Below are 17,196 nucleotides of genomic sequence, written 5' to 3'. Positions count from 1 at the left end.
TTCCTGACAGCTTTGCTTCAGTGGGATCAGTTGCTCTTGTTCGTAGCTCCCTTGGGTGCTACCAGAATCACCCCCTTGCAGCCCCTCAGAGATTCTAGGGGCTGCCACACTGGGCGCTGGTCCTTGTCAAAGTTCTGCTCCAGTCCTCATGGTCTCTGCTCTGAGCTGCAAGCTAACCCTATTACCCTGCTCTAGGGGGCAATGGTGGAGTGACTTCTTCATGGAGATGTTACCTCTGGCTTACTTCAGAGTCCTCATGCAGTATTAAATCCCCTCTGTTTGAAATATATAACATAGTCTCAGTTTTCTGAACTGGCCTTTGACTAATAGAGTGATAATGACTATAACCTTGACATAGGCCAAGCAACAGAGCTGACAGGAGCCTGGGACGTTTTTCTTCATTCAGCCAAAGTTTATTAGACATCTACAAATAGACAGGCCCTGTGCTAGAGTTTGAGAATAAAAGCTAAGTCCCTGCTATATATACACACTGCTATATTTAAAATGAGTAACCAACAAGGACCTACTGTATGGCACATGGAACTCTGCTCAGTGTTACGTAGTAGCCTGGATGAGAGGGGAGTTTGTGGGGAGAATGGATACATGTACGTGTATGGCTGAGTCCCTTTTCTGTCCACCTAAAACTCTCATAACATTGTTAATTGGCTATCAGATCAGATCAGATCAGTTGCTCAATCGTGTCCGACTCTTTGCGACCCCATGAATCGCAGCACGCCAGGCCTCCCTGTCCATCACCAACTCCCGGAGTTCACTCAGACTCACGTCCATCAAGTCAGTGATGCCATCCAGCCATCTCATCCTCTGTCGTCCCCTTCTCCTCCTGCCCCAATCCCTCCCAGCATCAGAGTCTTTTCCAATGAGTCAACACTTCGCATGAGGTGGCCAAAGTACTGGAGTTTCAGCTTTAGCATCATTCCTTCCAAAGAAATCCCAGGTCTCATCTCCTTCAGAATGGACTGGTTGGAACTCCTTACAGTCCAAGCGACTCTCAAGAGTCTTTTCCAACACCACAGTTCAAAAGCATCAATTCTTCGGCACTCAGCCTTCTTCACAGTCCAACTTGCACATCCATACATGACCACTGGAAAAACCATAGCCTTGACTAGACGAACCTTTGTTGGCAAAGTAATGCCTCTGCTTTTGAACATGCTATCTAGGTTGGTCATAACTTTCCTTCCAAGGAGTAAGCGTCTTTTAATTTCATGGCTGCAGTCACCATCTGCAGTGATTTTGGAGCCCAGAAAAATAAAGTCTGACACTGTTTCCCCATCTATTTCCCATGAAGTGTTGGGACCGGATGCCATGATCTTCATTTTCTGAATGTTGAGCTTTAAGCCAACTTTTTCACTCTCCACTTTCACTTTCATCAAGAGGCTTCTGAGTTCCTTTTCACTTTCTGCCATAAGGGTGGTGTCATCTGCATATCTGAGGTTATTGATATTTCTCCCGGCAATCTTGATTCCAGCTTGTGTCTCTTCCAGTCCAGCGTTTCTCATAATGTACTCTACATATAAGTTAAATAAACAGGGTGACAATAAACAGCCTTGATGAATTCCTTTTCCTATTTGGAACCAGTCTGTTGTTCCATGTCCAGTTCTAACTGTTGCTTCCTGACCTGCATACAGATTTCTCAAGAGGCAGATCAGATGTCTGGTATTCCCATCTCTTTCAGAATTTTTCACAGTTTATTGTGATCCACACAGTCAAAGGCTTTGGCATAGTCTATACCTCAATACAAAATAAAAACTTTAAAAAAGAAAAAATTCTAAGTCCTTGCTATCTGGGCAATAAAGAAAAGGCCTGTCAAGAGCCGCTTGTAGATTGGTTAAGCACGTGAAAAATTGTTTTTTAATCCAGTGCTTAATTTGGCACCCCACAGATCCATGTCAAGAGGTTCACTGTATTATACTTAGCTTTAACAGTTTTCATTGTTTGGGGCACATGTCCTATTTCTTTAGTTTGGTTTTTAAACTGAAAATATATTCATCTTGATATAACACACTTTTATTCTTACCAAAAACACAAGTAATTAAAATATTTTTAACTGCCAAACCATCAGCAAGGTGGCAAGAGGTTAGAAAATATATGTTCTTGATCTTTGTTCAAATATCTTTGTTACAACATGGGGAAATAAGTCAAATTTATATATATAGAAAAAGGTTGAGAATGGGGATAAAAGGTAGAAGCTAGAAACCAGTCATGATAAATGTTTAAATTTTCACAAGATCCCTTAAAATTGATTTGAGACTTCAAAGGTTAAGTAATGGAAAATTTGCAAATCTTTTTTAAAAGTGTCCTGGTTTAATAAGAGTGAGCATTTGAAGTAAAATTCCAGATTTTCTCCTCTGCCTGAACTTGTCTGGTGAGACAGGAAAGGATCTCATTTAATAAGTCGTATCTCAGGTCTTAGCTGTGGCTTGCAGACTTCGCTGTAGTTGTGGCACTTGGGTTTAGTTGCCCCAAAGCATGGGGATCTTAGTTCCCTGACCAGGGACTGAACCCACATCCACTGAATTGAAAGGCAGATTCTTAAGTACTTGGATCACCAAGGAAGTCCCTAGTCACTGTCTTAAATTTTGATCTTGTTTGTTTTGAGACCAGTAAAAAATGGCCTCTTTTTCTTCTGTCATGGTGCAGCCCTTATGTAGGATGCTTGCTAGGGAGTGCCAGTAGCCAAACTCAAGCTAACAAAAGCAAAAAGGAGGATGTATTATAAGCATGTTAGGATCTCACCAACACATAGGGTCTTAGGCATATGGAACTAGGGTCTTGGATTTCATCCGGATCCGATATTTTCCCTCCTTCTTGCTCATCAATGTCTTTTTTTCCTCTCCTTATTTTTCCTAACAAAAGCTTCCAAGTTGTTTTTATAGTATCCAGCTAGCTTCAGGCACCAGAAAGACAAAGATATGATGTGTTCTGTTCCCAAGTAAAAAACTATATAAGGGAAGAATCTCAGGTTTTAACCCAGCTTGCAACTCATCAGATGTCACCTGGAGATGGGGTCATTTTCAGTTCAGTTAAGTTGTTCAGTTGTGTCTGACTCTCTGAACCCCATGGACTGTAGCATGCCAGGCTTCCCTGTCCACCATCAACTCCCAGAGCTTGCTCAAACTCATATCATTGGGACAGTGATGACATCCAACCATCTCATCCTCTGTTGTTGCCTTCTCTTCCTGCCCTCAATCTTTTCTAGCATCAGGATCTTTTCCAATGAGTCAGTTCTTCGCATCAGGTGGGCAAAGTATTGGAGTTTCAGCTTCAGCATCAATCCTTCCAATGAATATTCAGGACTGATTTCCTTTAGAATGGACTGGTTGGATCTCCTTGCAGTCCTAGGGACTCTCAGGAGTCTTCTCCAACACCACAGTTCAGAAGCATCAATTCTTTGGTGCTCAGCTTTCTTTATATTCCAACTCACATCCACACATGACTACCAGAAAAACCATAGCTTTGGCTAGATGGAACTTGTCATTCAGAGCTTGGTTAATAGTGACAGTTAGTAATTATGCCTGGAGTCATCAGGAAATGGTAACAGTGGTATATTTTACCTGAGCATTTAGGGATGAGCAGGAGTTTGCCGAAAGAAAGGTTCACCAAGCATCCTGAGTGGTGGAACCACCTCTGCAAAAGTGTCAAGGCCTAGAAGGTTCTGGAGTGTGGGCAGAGTTTTTTTTTTTTTTTTTTTTCACTAAGATCAGGTCATAGGACACTTGAAATTTAGGAGCAGAGAAGTTAGAGCTAGTTTTCAAAAGACTTTATGTGCTGTCAAGACCTTCATATACTGTATTAGAGATTAAACTCAATCTATTAAAAACAGGGAGGTCTCAGGGAAAAGGCTTTCTCAATAGTCTCCAGATTCTAGTCTAAGACCGTGATTGGTAGCTGGGGACATTTGTGTCCCCTGAGAAGACACTGGGCCATATCTGGGGACGTTTGGATTGCATCACCAGGTGAGTGCTACTGGCGCCAGGTCAGGGGTGCTGCTATACATGCCACGAGGCACAGGACAGCTGCCACAGCATGAACTGCCCAGTCCAAAACGTCAGCAGCGCTGAGGCTGGGAAAGCCCGGGTCTGAGATCATGGCAGTGGGGAATGCAGGGCTTCGGTGGAGATGCTTTCAAAACGAGTCAGGCATGGCAGTGAGAGACTGCGAAGGGCCCACAGTGACTCTGAGGTGGCTGTCTCGGAAGGCTGGGTGGCCACTGTTGCCACGAACTGAGAGCAAGTAAAGCAGGGCTGTGTGGGGATGATAACAGAGTATTCCAATAGGGTCCTCTCTGTTGACAGAAAGGAAAATCCACAACCTGGAAGTTGAGAATTATGTTTAATTTGGCAGACTTACTGAGGACAATAGCCCAGAATACAGTTTTTCAGATAGCTCCAAGGGACTGTTCCAAAGAGGTAAGAGAAAAGCTAGAATATATAGGAGTTTTTGCTTGAAAAAGCAAACACATGCACGCTAAGCCACTTCAGTAGTGTCTGACTCTCTGCGACCCTGTGGACCATAGCACACCAGGCTCCTTGTCCATGGAATTCTCCAGGCAGGAATACTGGAGTGGGCTGCCATGCCCTCCTTCAGGGGATCTTCCCGACCCAGGGACTGAACCCGCATCTCATGTCTCCTGCATTGGCAGGCGAGTTCTTTACCACTAGCACCACCTGGGAAACCCAAACATGTAGTCAAACAGAAAGATTACTGCTAATCACAAAAAAACAGACATCTTAAGTCAATGATTTTAGTGCTTTACTACGTATGGAAAGACGTGAGAGTTGGGGCTTATTGAAATTATTCCTTTGGTATGCACCTTAACTACGTAGGGCCTGTATCCTGCTTTTTGAAATCCACAATGCCCCTCAAGGTTACAGTGGCTGATGGCTTCAGGGTCAACATTCTTTGCTTCACAGACAGGCAGCATCCTTCCAATTTCCATGATGCACCTGCCAGTAAAGGAAAGGTAAATAATCAGGCAAAGGGGAGATCAGGTGCTATTTGATTATATATTACCTTTTGCTGCAGTAATATAGGGAAACAGAAACTCTGTTAGTCCTTCAACTTCTATATCAGCATTTAGTAGTGAATGAAACCCACAGAATATTTTTAATTCATTTTTAATTGATGTATATTTGGACTACAATGTTGTTAATTACTGCTATAGAGCAAAATGACTCAGTTATAGATACACACACATATATACATATATACACATACATCCTTTTTTATATTCTTTCCCATTATGCTTTATCACAGGATACTGAATATAGTTCCCCTGTGCTATACAGTAGGATCTTGTTTATTCATTCTATATGTACCAGTTTGCATCTGCTAATTCCAAACTCCGACCCTGTCCCACCCCCACCCCCCTTGGCAACTACCAGTCTTGATTCTGTTTCATAGATAGGTTCATTTATGTCATCTTTCAGATTCCACAGAGAAGCCATATCATATATTTGTCTTTTTCTGACTTGCTTCACTCAGTATGATCATCCCTAGCTGCCTCCATGTTGCTGTAAATGGCATTATTTCGTTCTCTTTGATGCTGAGCAGTATTTCATTGTATATAGGCACCACATCTTCTTCGCCTATTCATGTGTTGATGGGCAAACGTTTAGGTTGTTTCCCTGTCTTGGCTATTGTGAATAGTGCTGCTGTGAACATAGGGATGCGTGTATCTTTTTGTATGGTTTGTCCAGATATATGTCCAGGACTGTGATAGAGCCCACATGGGGTCTCATTGTTAAGAGAGCTCATTATGTTGACCTCGCAAACAAAGAACAAAATCACGGTGATCCTTGAGGCTGACCAAATTGCCCAAATGACTCTGTTTTCTCACTGGCGCCTACCTTCTCAAAGCTGTGAGACTACCAGATTCCAGACCTCTGGCTGCGTGACCACAGGACTCAACTACAGGCTAAAAACTAACCATCACTTCAGAGAATTTTTCATTGCTGAGAAATAAGAAAGACCCCGTCAGAAAGGGAGGACACTGGTTCTCCTTAAGGGCCAGTCACCCTCGTGTTTCCATCTAATACATTTCCCTTTTCTTGCCCGACTGCCCAGGTCACTGTCTTTTCTCTATACTCGCCGTACAGAGTGGGATTGCTGGATCATACGCTGATTCTGTTTTTAGTTTTCTGAGGGAATCTCCATACTGTTTTCCACAGAGGCTGCGCCAATTTACATTCCCACCAACAGTGTAGGAGGGCTCCCTTTTTGCCACACCCCCTCCAGAATTTGTTTTCTGTAGAATTTTTAATGATGGATGATCTCACACTACCCAGGGTGAGATGGTACCTTATTGTAGTTTTGATTTGCATTTATCTAATAATTTGCGATGTTGAGCATCTTTTCATGTGCTTATTGGCCATCTGAATTTCTTCTTTGGAGAAATGTCTTCTGCCCATTTGGGTTTTTGTTGTTGTTGTTGCTGTTGAGTAGTATGAACTGTTTGTAAGCCCACAGAATATTGATCACCATGTGGCTAAATGAAATAGGCTTAAACACTCCATTCAGGGAGATGATACTTAATGCCATCAGTATATATTTAAATTAATAGTATATATGCTCTTTCTGCTCATCTGGTTATTATTTCTTGGTTCCCAGACCCTTTGAATAACCCCTAATCCCTTGGCTGACTCCAGTTAGAAGCTTGGAACCTGTGAAATGCAGTTTTCAGGGGTCAACCTACTTGTGACGTAGAGCAGGGGAAAGGCAAGGAATGGACCCGGCAGCCTGGCAGAGAGTTCACTCAGTATTTTTTTAATCAGGACAACACTCTCAGTGAGGTATGATTCTCACTTTTACAGTCAAGGAAACTTTAACTCATAAGTGACTTGCCCAAGGTCATAAGGCCCACCATGGGCAGATCTGGAAGTTTTACCAAAGTCCGTCCTGATCCAAAGCCCCCACTGCTTTCTCAGCAGAGGGTAGAGCATCATTGCATGGCTTTCCAGGCTGTAAATCTTGAACAATTCCAAGGAGGACTGATATCCTCCTGAGAAACAAAATAGGGCAGTTGTTAAAGTCACAGAGAAACACTCCAGTGATGCAAGGCTACAGGAGCTAAAAGAGCAGGGTAGATGTGAGCATTTTTATTGAACAAAACAAAGATCCTGGCCTAAATTCTTACATAAATCATTATTGTCCTGCTTAATAGGGCTGCCATAAACCTAATAACCCGAAGGATTTGCAAGCATTTTAATGAAAAATAGATGGCTTTTAAAGGAAAGTAATTCAGCCCAGGGGAACAGAGTTTGGATACAGGGAGATTTATCCTTAATAGTCAACAAGAGGTTCTGTTACCTGGGTGATGTCACACATTAGCACAGATGAGTTTGTGTGATAAGCCACTGCCAGCAAAGAGCAGAACCTGGAGACAAGTGGAAGGGCATAGAAGAAGTGGATTTTTTTTTTTTAAGGATGACAAAAGGTAAGAGGGAGAAGAGGAAAGATGAGGGGGTTGTCTTACAAGGAGATCAAGCCCACTTTAAGAATCACAGCATTGCTGGGGAAGTGGATTGGCTTTGTTTTGCAGATTTCCTATGTGCTGGTTAATGTGTCTTGCATGATCCTCTGGTTGTCAGTCTGTATTAGAAACATACCTTGTATGCCTTTATCAGGTTAAGAATGTGGACAACTCTGCTTCAATGCTTGTAGAATAGGCATCCCCATACTCTGATCTCCATAGCCCCATGGGTTAACAGGCCTCAGTCCATGGTTTCATCTATTTCTCCTGGAGCCAACTGAAAGGTCTTTAAATTTCTGAATCACAATTTCTTTGTACTCTTTGTGTTAACTTTGGACTTTTTATTGCTTGCTTGTTTGTGTTGTGGGGACAAAGTTAGCTGCAGAATTCTCCCATGGGCTTTGTTTGACCTCCTGAAATCTAGTATCAAGTCTAATTCCCACTTCACAGCTGAGTCATTGAGAAATTTGCTCTTTCAACCACAATGAACCAAGATGAGCGCATCTGAGGGCATCGCTGGAATTTTTCCAAAGCAAGTTAATCACAAGGCTGTTAGGATGTAATACTGATGCTAATCACATCATAGAAAATGGAGAAATCCAATGAGGAGCAAGCGAGAAGGAGAGAACCAAGAGGGTGTATGTGTCAGTGGTGTTTAAGTTCTAGTTCAAAATCCCTGATCCCAGACGGCCTCTGGTTCATGTAACTCAGACCCTTCCAACAAGTGCCTCCATCACTTACAACCTAAGTCCTTGATTGATATGGTTTGTAATGTAGGTATGAAAGAGAAAGTGAAAGTGGCTCAGTTGTGTTTGACTCTTTGCGACGCCATGGACTGTGGTCCATGGAATTCTCCAGGCCAGAATACTGGAGTGGGTAGATTTTCCCTTCTCCAGGGGATCTTCCCAACCCAGGGATCGAATCCAGGTCTCCCGCATTGCAGGCAGATTCTTTACCAGCTGAGCCACAAGGGAAGTCCAATGTAGGTATAACTGGTGATTCCAGGATCGTTGAAATTTCCTAAACCCCACTTCTGAACCCATCACCTGTGAAAACCAAAGATGCCTGCTAACAGAACTGGTGGTATAGTGGTAAACATGGCTGCCTTCGAAGCTGCCTGCCACCCCTCCAAGTGTGAAAGTGAAAGTTGCTCAGTCGTGTCCGACTCTTTGCGACCCCATGGACTGTATGGAATTCTCCAGGCCAGAGTACTGGAGTGGGTAGCCTTTCCCTTCTCCAGGGGATCTTCCCAACCCAGGGATCGAACCCAGGTCTCCCACATTGCAGGCGGATTCTTTAGCAGCTGAGCCACAAGAGAAGCCCCCTCCAAAGACATTAGCTAGTTCCTGGAAGTTTATCTTATCCCCACCATTCCAGTGCTTGGGACCCAGCATCCTTGCATAAACCTGTGCAACACCGTGTACAAACCATACACTATGATGACCAAAAAAATCACAAAAATCATATTTTGTGAGTTGAGGGGATTATACAAAAGGTTTGGTAGGGGGTGTGTCCTGAGGCACAGCCATGACATAACACCTCATGGCCTCATCCTCTGCCTCTTCTCAGTACCAATACAAAAAAAAAAAAAAATTTTTTTTTAGTCCATTTTTCTCACACACAGAAATTTACAAATCATCATCTGTTACCTGTACATCTCGATATTGGAACTAAACCCCAAATGTTTAGTTTGGGGTTAATAATTATCTTATTAAGATAATTTTCCAGTGAAGTCCTCTTTCAAAGTCTGATTCCAGCTAAAATGTAACAATGTTACTTTGCATTTTTTTCTTGTCTTTGTAAAAAATAGATACATTTTAGATATTTGAGATAGTAAATTATATCTAATTTTATATTCTGTCTTCTTCAGCTTTAGACCAGGTGTATTTTCCTATGTGAATGAAAACGCTTCAAAACCATGATATTTAATGTCTTTCTAGTATTTTATTGTATGAATATATGCTATTTACTTATAATTCCCCTAAATTTTGAGTATTTAGATAATTTTAGTTTTCACAATTGTAAATAGCAGTTCAGCCTTATGGATGAATGTTTGTAGTTTTGATTCATCATCTGGAATTGTCCCCAAGAAACAAAATAACAGAGTTGGAGGGTATAAAAAATATGAATGCTGTTAACCAAATCACTCAATTGCTTTTTCAGGAAGGTCATGTAGGTTTAAAATCTCTCTGGCAGTGTATGAAAAAGTGCTTATTTCACTTCACCTTGTATAAAAAAAAGCATTCCTTTCACTTCACCCCTGTTACCTGTGTAGCCAAGTGTTTAAGGATTTCCTAACTGATAAGTGGAAAATAATTCACCGTTATATTTCTTTGATTACTAGGGAAGCTCAGAAGTTTTTATACACGTTTTAGCTTTTTCTCTTGTAAATGGTCTGTTCATACCCTTTGGCACTTATGTAATAAAAAGCAAAATCTCCCATCCCTCCTCTCACTCCATCAGAGAAAAACTCTCTTAATGTTACTGTTTGAATTTGTTCTAGTGGCTTTCATCCTAACTGTGTAATATGCTCAAAGTGCCATTTTGCGTAGATGATATATATCAGCTCCTGAGTATGGGGGAAAAAAAGGATTCGAATCACATTTTATAGTTTAGCTCCCGCTACAAACAGACCCTGAGACAAGAATTTATGTACAAGCAGTTTATTTGAGGATGGAGAAGGAAATGGCAACCCACTCCAGTGTTCTTGCCTGGAGAATCCCAGGGACAGAGGAGCCTGGTGGGCTGCTGTCTATGGGGTTGCAGAGTCGGACATGACTGAAGCGACTTAGCAGCAGCAGTAGCAGTTTATTTGAGAGGGCAATTCTGGGAAACCCAGGGGTGGAATGAGAAGTGGAACCCAGAAGGGAGGGAAAACCAGTGAAAGGTAGATTAATGTGTGAATTACCCCTGTGAGCAACTGGACCAATATCTCAGGGGATGCTCTAAAAAGAGACAGCTTGATGGTTTCTCATTAAAAGCAGAATCTCATCCTCACTGGTTGAGGGGTTATTCCTGGGCCATCTTCCCAACACTTCTAGCCTGTTCAGCTCACAGGCCAATCCCATCCCAACAGAGAGAGTCACAGGAGACCATTGGGTCAGTGTGTGCTGGACCAGGCTCTGATGGCCTCCAGGGTGGACTACAAGAATTTGGGTAGGGATCCACAGCATCCGTTACAGTCTTCTTCTTAGAGTGTGATATTCATGGCTCAATTATTTTTTAATTGTTCTGTTGGTGATCTTAATAATTTAAAATAGACACTCCAGATACTTTCAACATTATCTCTTACTGACTCCCTGCTTTGTGAAATAAGGACATTAGTGCCACACTCCACTCAGCCGTTTCTCAACTTTTCCCTCTTCTTATCCCATCCTCTTTTGGCTACACCTTAGCAAGCTTGTTAATATTTACTTTGTATCTGGCAACCGTAGTCAGGGTTTTTTGTTTTGTCTCTAAAAATTGAGACCCAATAAAAAAATAATTTCTATACTTACGATAACATAGACATTGTCATTAAACATTCAAGCAATGTGTTTGGGTTGTGTTTCCTCCTGCTAAGTACAATAGCTTGACTTAAGCCACTTGACGAGAAAATTAAGATTAATATACTTAACTTCACAGGCCTCCCTGGTGGCTCAGATGGTGAAGAATCTGCCTGCAATGCAGGAAACCCAGGTTTCATCCCTGGGTTGGGCAGATCCCCTGGAGAAGGAAATGGCAACCCATTCCAGTATTCTTGGCTAAAGAATTTCATGGACAGAGGAGCTTCGCAGGCTACAGTCCATGGGGTAGCAAAGAGTCAGGCACTACTGAGTGTTTCATGCCATGTATCACTTATCATCACATATGAGCCCCGACTATCTTCTCCAGGCTTTTCCTCAGGAATTCTACTTGCAATTTTCTCTCTTGCATTATTTGTATTTCAGTTTAGTTCAGCTGCTCAGTCATAACCGACTCTTTGCGACTCCATAGACTGCAGGACTTGGAGAAGGCAATGGCACTCCACTCCAGTACTCTTGCCTGGCAAATCCCATGGACGGAGGAGCCTGGTAGGCTGCAGTCCATGGGGTCGCTGGGAGTCGGAGACGACTGAGCGACTTCACTTTCACTTTTCACTTTCACTTTCATGCATTGGAGAAGGAAATGGCAACCCATTCTAGTGTTCTTGCCTGGAGAATCCCAGGGACTGGGGAGCCTGGTGGGCTACCATCTCTGGGGTCACACAGAGTCAGACACAACTGAAGCGACTTAGCAGCAGCAGCAGCAGCAGACTGCAGGACACCAGGCCTCCCTGCCCATCACCAACTCCTGGAGTTTGCTCAAACTCATGTCCATTGAGTCGGTGATGCCATCCAACCATCTCATCCTCTATCATCCCCTTCTCCTCCCTTCAATCTATCCCAACATCAGGGTCTTTTCCAATGAGTCAGTTCACATCAGGTAGTCAAAGATTTGGAGTTTCAGCTTCAGCATCAGTCCTTCCAATCAATATTTAGGGCTGATTCCTTTAGGATGGGCTGGTTGGATCTCCTTGCTGTCCAAGGGGCTCTCAAGAGTCTTCTCCAACACCACAGTTCAAAAGCGTCAATTCTTCGGCATTCAACTTTGTTCATAGTCCAACTCTCACATCCATACATGACTACTGGAAAAACCATAGCTTTGACTAGATGGACCTTTGTCAGCAAAGGAATGTCTCTGCTTTTAAATATGCTGTCCAGGTTGGTCATAACTTTTCTTCCAAGGAGCAAGCATCTTTTAATTTCATGGCTTCAGTCACCATCTGAAGTGATTTTGGAGCCCCCCAAAATAAATTCTCTCAGTGTTTCCATTGTTTCTGCATCTATTTGCTGTGAACTGATGGGACCAGATGCCATGATCTTAGTTTTCTGAATGTTGAGCTTTAAGCTAACTTTTTCACTCTCCTCTTTCACTCTCAAGAGGCTCTTTAGTTCTTCACTTTCTGCCTTAAGTGTGGTGTCATCTGCATATCTGAGGTTATTGATATTTCTCCCAGCAATCTTGATTCCAGCTTGTGCTTCATCTAGTCCAGCATTTCTCATAATGTAATCTGCATATAAGTTAAATAAGCAGGCTGACAATATGCAGCCTTGACATACTCCTTTTCCTGTTTGGAACCAGTTTGTTGCTCCATGTCCAGTTCTAACTGTTGCTTCCTGACCTGTATACAGATGTCTCAGGAGGCAGGTCAGGTGGTCTGGTATTCCCATCTCTTTCAGAATTTTCCAGTTTGTTGTGATCCACACAGTCAAAGGCTTTGGCATAGTCAATAAAGCATAAGATGTTTTTCTGGAACATCTTTCTCTTGCTTTTTCGATGATCCAGTGGATGTTGGCAATTTGATCTCTGGTTCCTCTAGCTTTTCTAAATCCAGCTTGAACATCTGGAGGTTCATAGTTCACATACTGTTGAAGACTGGCTTGGAGGATTTTGAGCATTACTTTGCTAGTGTGTGAGATGAGTACAATTGTGCGGTAGTTTGAGCATTCTTTGGCATTGCCTTTTTTTGGGATTGGCATGAAAACTGACCTTTTCCAGTCCTGTGGCCACTGCTGAGTTTTCCAAATTTGCTGGCATATTGAGTGCAGCACTTTCACAGCATCATCTTTTAGGATTTGGAATAGCTCAACTGGAATTCCATCACCTCTACTAGCTTTGTTCATAGTGATGCTTCATAAGGCCCACTTGACTTTGCATCCCAGGATGTCTGGTTCTAGGTGAGTGATCACACCATTGTGGTTACCTGGGAGAATTATCATGAAGATAAGTTATCATGAAGAATCTCTTTTGTATAGTTCTTCTGTGTATTCTTGCCACCTCTTCTTAATATCTTCTACTTCTGTTAGGACCATACCATTTCTGTCCTTTATTGTGCCCATCTTTGCATGAAGTGTTCCTTGTTATCTCTAATTTTCCTGTAGAGATCTCTAGTCTTTCCCATTCTATTGTTTTCCTCTATTTCTTTGCATATTTATTTCTATGTATTTAGCATACTCTGACTCTGGACTTTTTCTAAGCTTGAGACAATAATTTTATTTTAGAAGCTCTCCTTCTCAGAGCCCTCTGTCCTTTCTTTGCCTAAATGGATTGGTTGCTCTTACTCTGCTGGACACTGACCTCACAAGACAATTCTTACTACTTTATTTATTGAGCCCACTGTTTTCACTATTTCATATGCTTCCTGCTTCTGGTTTATTCTCTCTTCTTGTGGGGCTACATTCTTATTAAGCAAATATTCAAATTTCTGAGAACTTAAAAGGCAAGAAAACATATGTATATTCTGCCCTCACCTGATAATTTGTTGAATACAAGTTTCTAGATCAAAAATAACCTTATGACAGAATCTTAAATTTGTTTTGCCATTATTTTTTACTCTCTCATATAGTCGGGGGAAAAAAATCTGACATCAGTGTAACTTTCAGTTCCTTGTGAGTGATTTGGGTTTTTGTCTTTGAAGTTTTTAGGATCATCATTTAATCTTGGTATTCTGAAAGTTCATGACACTCACTAAGCGTGGGTCTTTCAACACTTATTTTCCTGGACACTAGATGTATCCTTTTGGTCTGTAGACACTTTTCAGTTTTGGAAAATTCTTTCCTTTGATTTTTTCCATGGATTCCCACAGCAACGTTTGTCACCACAAGCTTTCCTTTTTTTTTTTTTTTTTGAAAACAGATAGGTAGATTGCCACTGTGGATATTCTATAATATTGGGTATCTTGGTCCCTTTTCTAACCAGGTCTTCTCTCCTACATAAAAGTTTTGACTGGAACTCTAGTGAGGAAATTCAAGATATGTCAGTTGGTATAATACACTTCATTGTGAGCCATCAGAAAACCATTACACAGCTACAAATTGGCTTAAATTCTCAAATGAGAAATATTTTCTTGGAAGCTCAAAAATCTTCACCAGAAAACTTAGTTGTCTCTAGACAATTATTTCTAGTTTTCTTTTTTCCTTCTTAAGACAATAAACGTTTATGCCTTGCAAAAAGCTGTCTGCCTCTGCTCTATGAGCAAGATAGTGAATAGGGAAGCCTATAAATATGGTTGAATTTGTACAGGGACGTGTAATTAATCCCTCTGATTTCAGTCCAATTCACTGTCTTACCCTCCCAATCTGATCCCACAGCCTCAGTGGGGTTCTCTTTTGGTAAACTGGTTCCTATATCTTCAGCAGCAAGCTCATAGTGTATTGGAGTTATGATTTCTCTACCTGTTTCATTATCAACCCTCTTCCAATTTCTGTTTTCCAGAAATTGTTTTGAAATATTTTTAATCTGTCTTCCTATTTATATGAAGGTGAGCTTTAGGTTTTTATTATTCATGTGTATAAGCATTTTATGTATGAATTTGTGTCATTATAGGAAATATGTTTGGTAAATATTTACATTTTTGTTTATACAGTGCTTCATTCAAACAGGATTTAAGATAGAGATTGCTTTACAGGTGTGTGTGTGTGTGTGTGTGTGTGTGTGTGTGTATGAATAACAAAAATAATGAAATAAAAATAATTTAAAAAACTTAAACCTAAAATATGGATGTAAAAACCTATATACTCTAGGCAGCACACTGTGAACAGCTGTAGTTGGTAGATTAGCACCCCCTGACCCCCAAACTACAAAGATGTCCACATGTTCATCTCTAGAACTTGTGAATATGTTACATCTCAAGGCAAAGACATTATGATTGCAGATAAAAATAAGGTTATTTAATCAAAGTGAAAGTGTTAGTTACTCAGTTGCATCCAGCTCTCTGGGATCCCATGGACTGAGCCTGCCAGGCTCCTCTGTTCATAGAATTCTTTAGGCAAGAATTCTGGGGTGGATAGTCATCCCCTTCTCCAGGGGATCTTCCCAACCGAGGGATTGAACCTGGGTCTCCTGCATTGCAGGCATATTATTTACCATCTGAGCTACCAGGGAAGCTCAAGATTATCATGGATTATCTGGGTGGCTCCAATGTAATCAAAAGGCCCCCAAAAGTAGAAGAGACAGGCAGAGGAAGAGGCAGTGTCAGAGTAATGCATAAGGAGAAAAACTGCAACACCATTGTATTTCCTAGTCCAAGCTCACTCTGCTCGCCACACACAGGATAATAAATCCAAGAGATGAGGTGTTGAGGCAAGGAATATGACTGTATTCAGAAAGCTGACTGATGGGGAAATGGCAGACTAATGTCTCAAAATAACCATCTTGTGGGGTTTGGATGCCAGATTCTTGTATAGAACAGAGACATAAAGGTGAGGACATAAAGTAAAAAGGCCATTAATCTTGCAAATATCTCCCAGAATGGCCAGCTCCAGGAGAGGATATGTTAATATCATCCTTCCTATAGCTATCCACAGGTGGACAGGGTCCCAAACAAAGGCATTTTGGTTTGACATTCTAGCAGAGGGGCAAGGTTCCCCAAGGCAGGCCATTATGTATGGACAGTATCCTTTTAGTGAGCAAAAGCATCAGGAAGCAAAAGGTTAAAGTAAAAGGAACAGATCCAATATGGAGTCAGTTCTTCCCTGTAACAATTGCTGGCTCTGAAGATGGAAAAGACTGAGTCAAGGGAAGCAGGCGACTCCAGAGGCTGGAAAAGTCAAGAAACACATCTTCCCCTACCACCTGATTTTAGACCAATGAGACCCATTTGGGACTTCTGACCTCCAGATCTGTTAAGTTTTTTGTTTAAAACCACAAAGTTTGTGATCATTAATTTAGTAATTAATATCCTAATACAGCAATGAATATACCAAGTTAAAGACTCTCTTTAGGATGCCTATTGCAATTAAGATTCTATAGTTCAGAATGGGTAAACCAGCTTAGCAGTACGATTCAAAGGATGTGATCATTTAGCCTATTCCTTCCTTCTGGGTGAAGTTCAGTTCAGTTCAGTCACTCAGTTGTTTCAGCTTCAGCATCAGTCCTTCCAATAAATATTCAGGACTGATTTCCTTTAGGATGGACTGGTTGGATCTCCTTGCAGTCCAAGGCACTCTCAAGAGTCTTCTCCAACACCACAGTTCAAAAGCATCAATTCTTTGGTGCTCAGCTTTCTTTATAGTCCAACTCTCACATCCATACATGACCTGGAAAAACCATAGCCTTGACTAGACAGACCCTTGTTGGCAAAGTAATGTCTTTGCTTTTTAATATGCTGTCTAGGTTGGTCATAACTTTTCACCCAAGGAGTAAGTGTCTTGTAATTTCATGGCTGCAGACTGCAAAATCATCTGCAGTGATTTTGGAGCCCCAAAAAATAAAGTCTGACACTGTTTCCCCATCTATTTGCCAAGAAGTGATGGGACCAGATGCCATGATCTTAGTTTTCTGAATGTTGAAGAAGAAGAATATCAATACATAATAATTTTATTTTTATGTGATTTTTCAATACAATTCTTTGAGAAATGTAGGAAGTACAATTGCCAAAAGCTTCTCTTTGAACAACATAAAGTGTTTATGGCAATGTTGAATTCTCTTATTTATTTAAAAACACATTCCCTACTCAGCCCATTATATTTGATGTTTGATGATCATGAACTGACTTTAATTTCTAATTTCACATCAGTTTGAAAAGTTGGCATACTTCCTTTCATACTGCTGTCAGATCTGGGGTCAATATTTGTTAACACCAAAGTGAGAACATTTGCTAAGGAACAGATGGCCTACACCATTCCTTTCCTTAATTCCCTACAATG

The sequence above is a fragment of the Bos indicus genome, chromosome 14 (assembly GCF_029378745.1).
Source record: "Bos indicus isolate NIAB-ARS_2022 breed Sahiwal x Tharparkar chromosome 14, NIAB-ARS_B.indTharparkar_mat_pri_1.0, whole genome shotgun sequence".
NCBI classification, from domain to species: domain Eukaryota; kingdom Metazoa; phylum Chordata; class Mammalia; order Artiodactyla; family Bovidae; genus Bos; species Bos indicus.
This window is presented reverse-complemented; position numbering follows the sequence as displayed.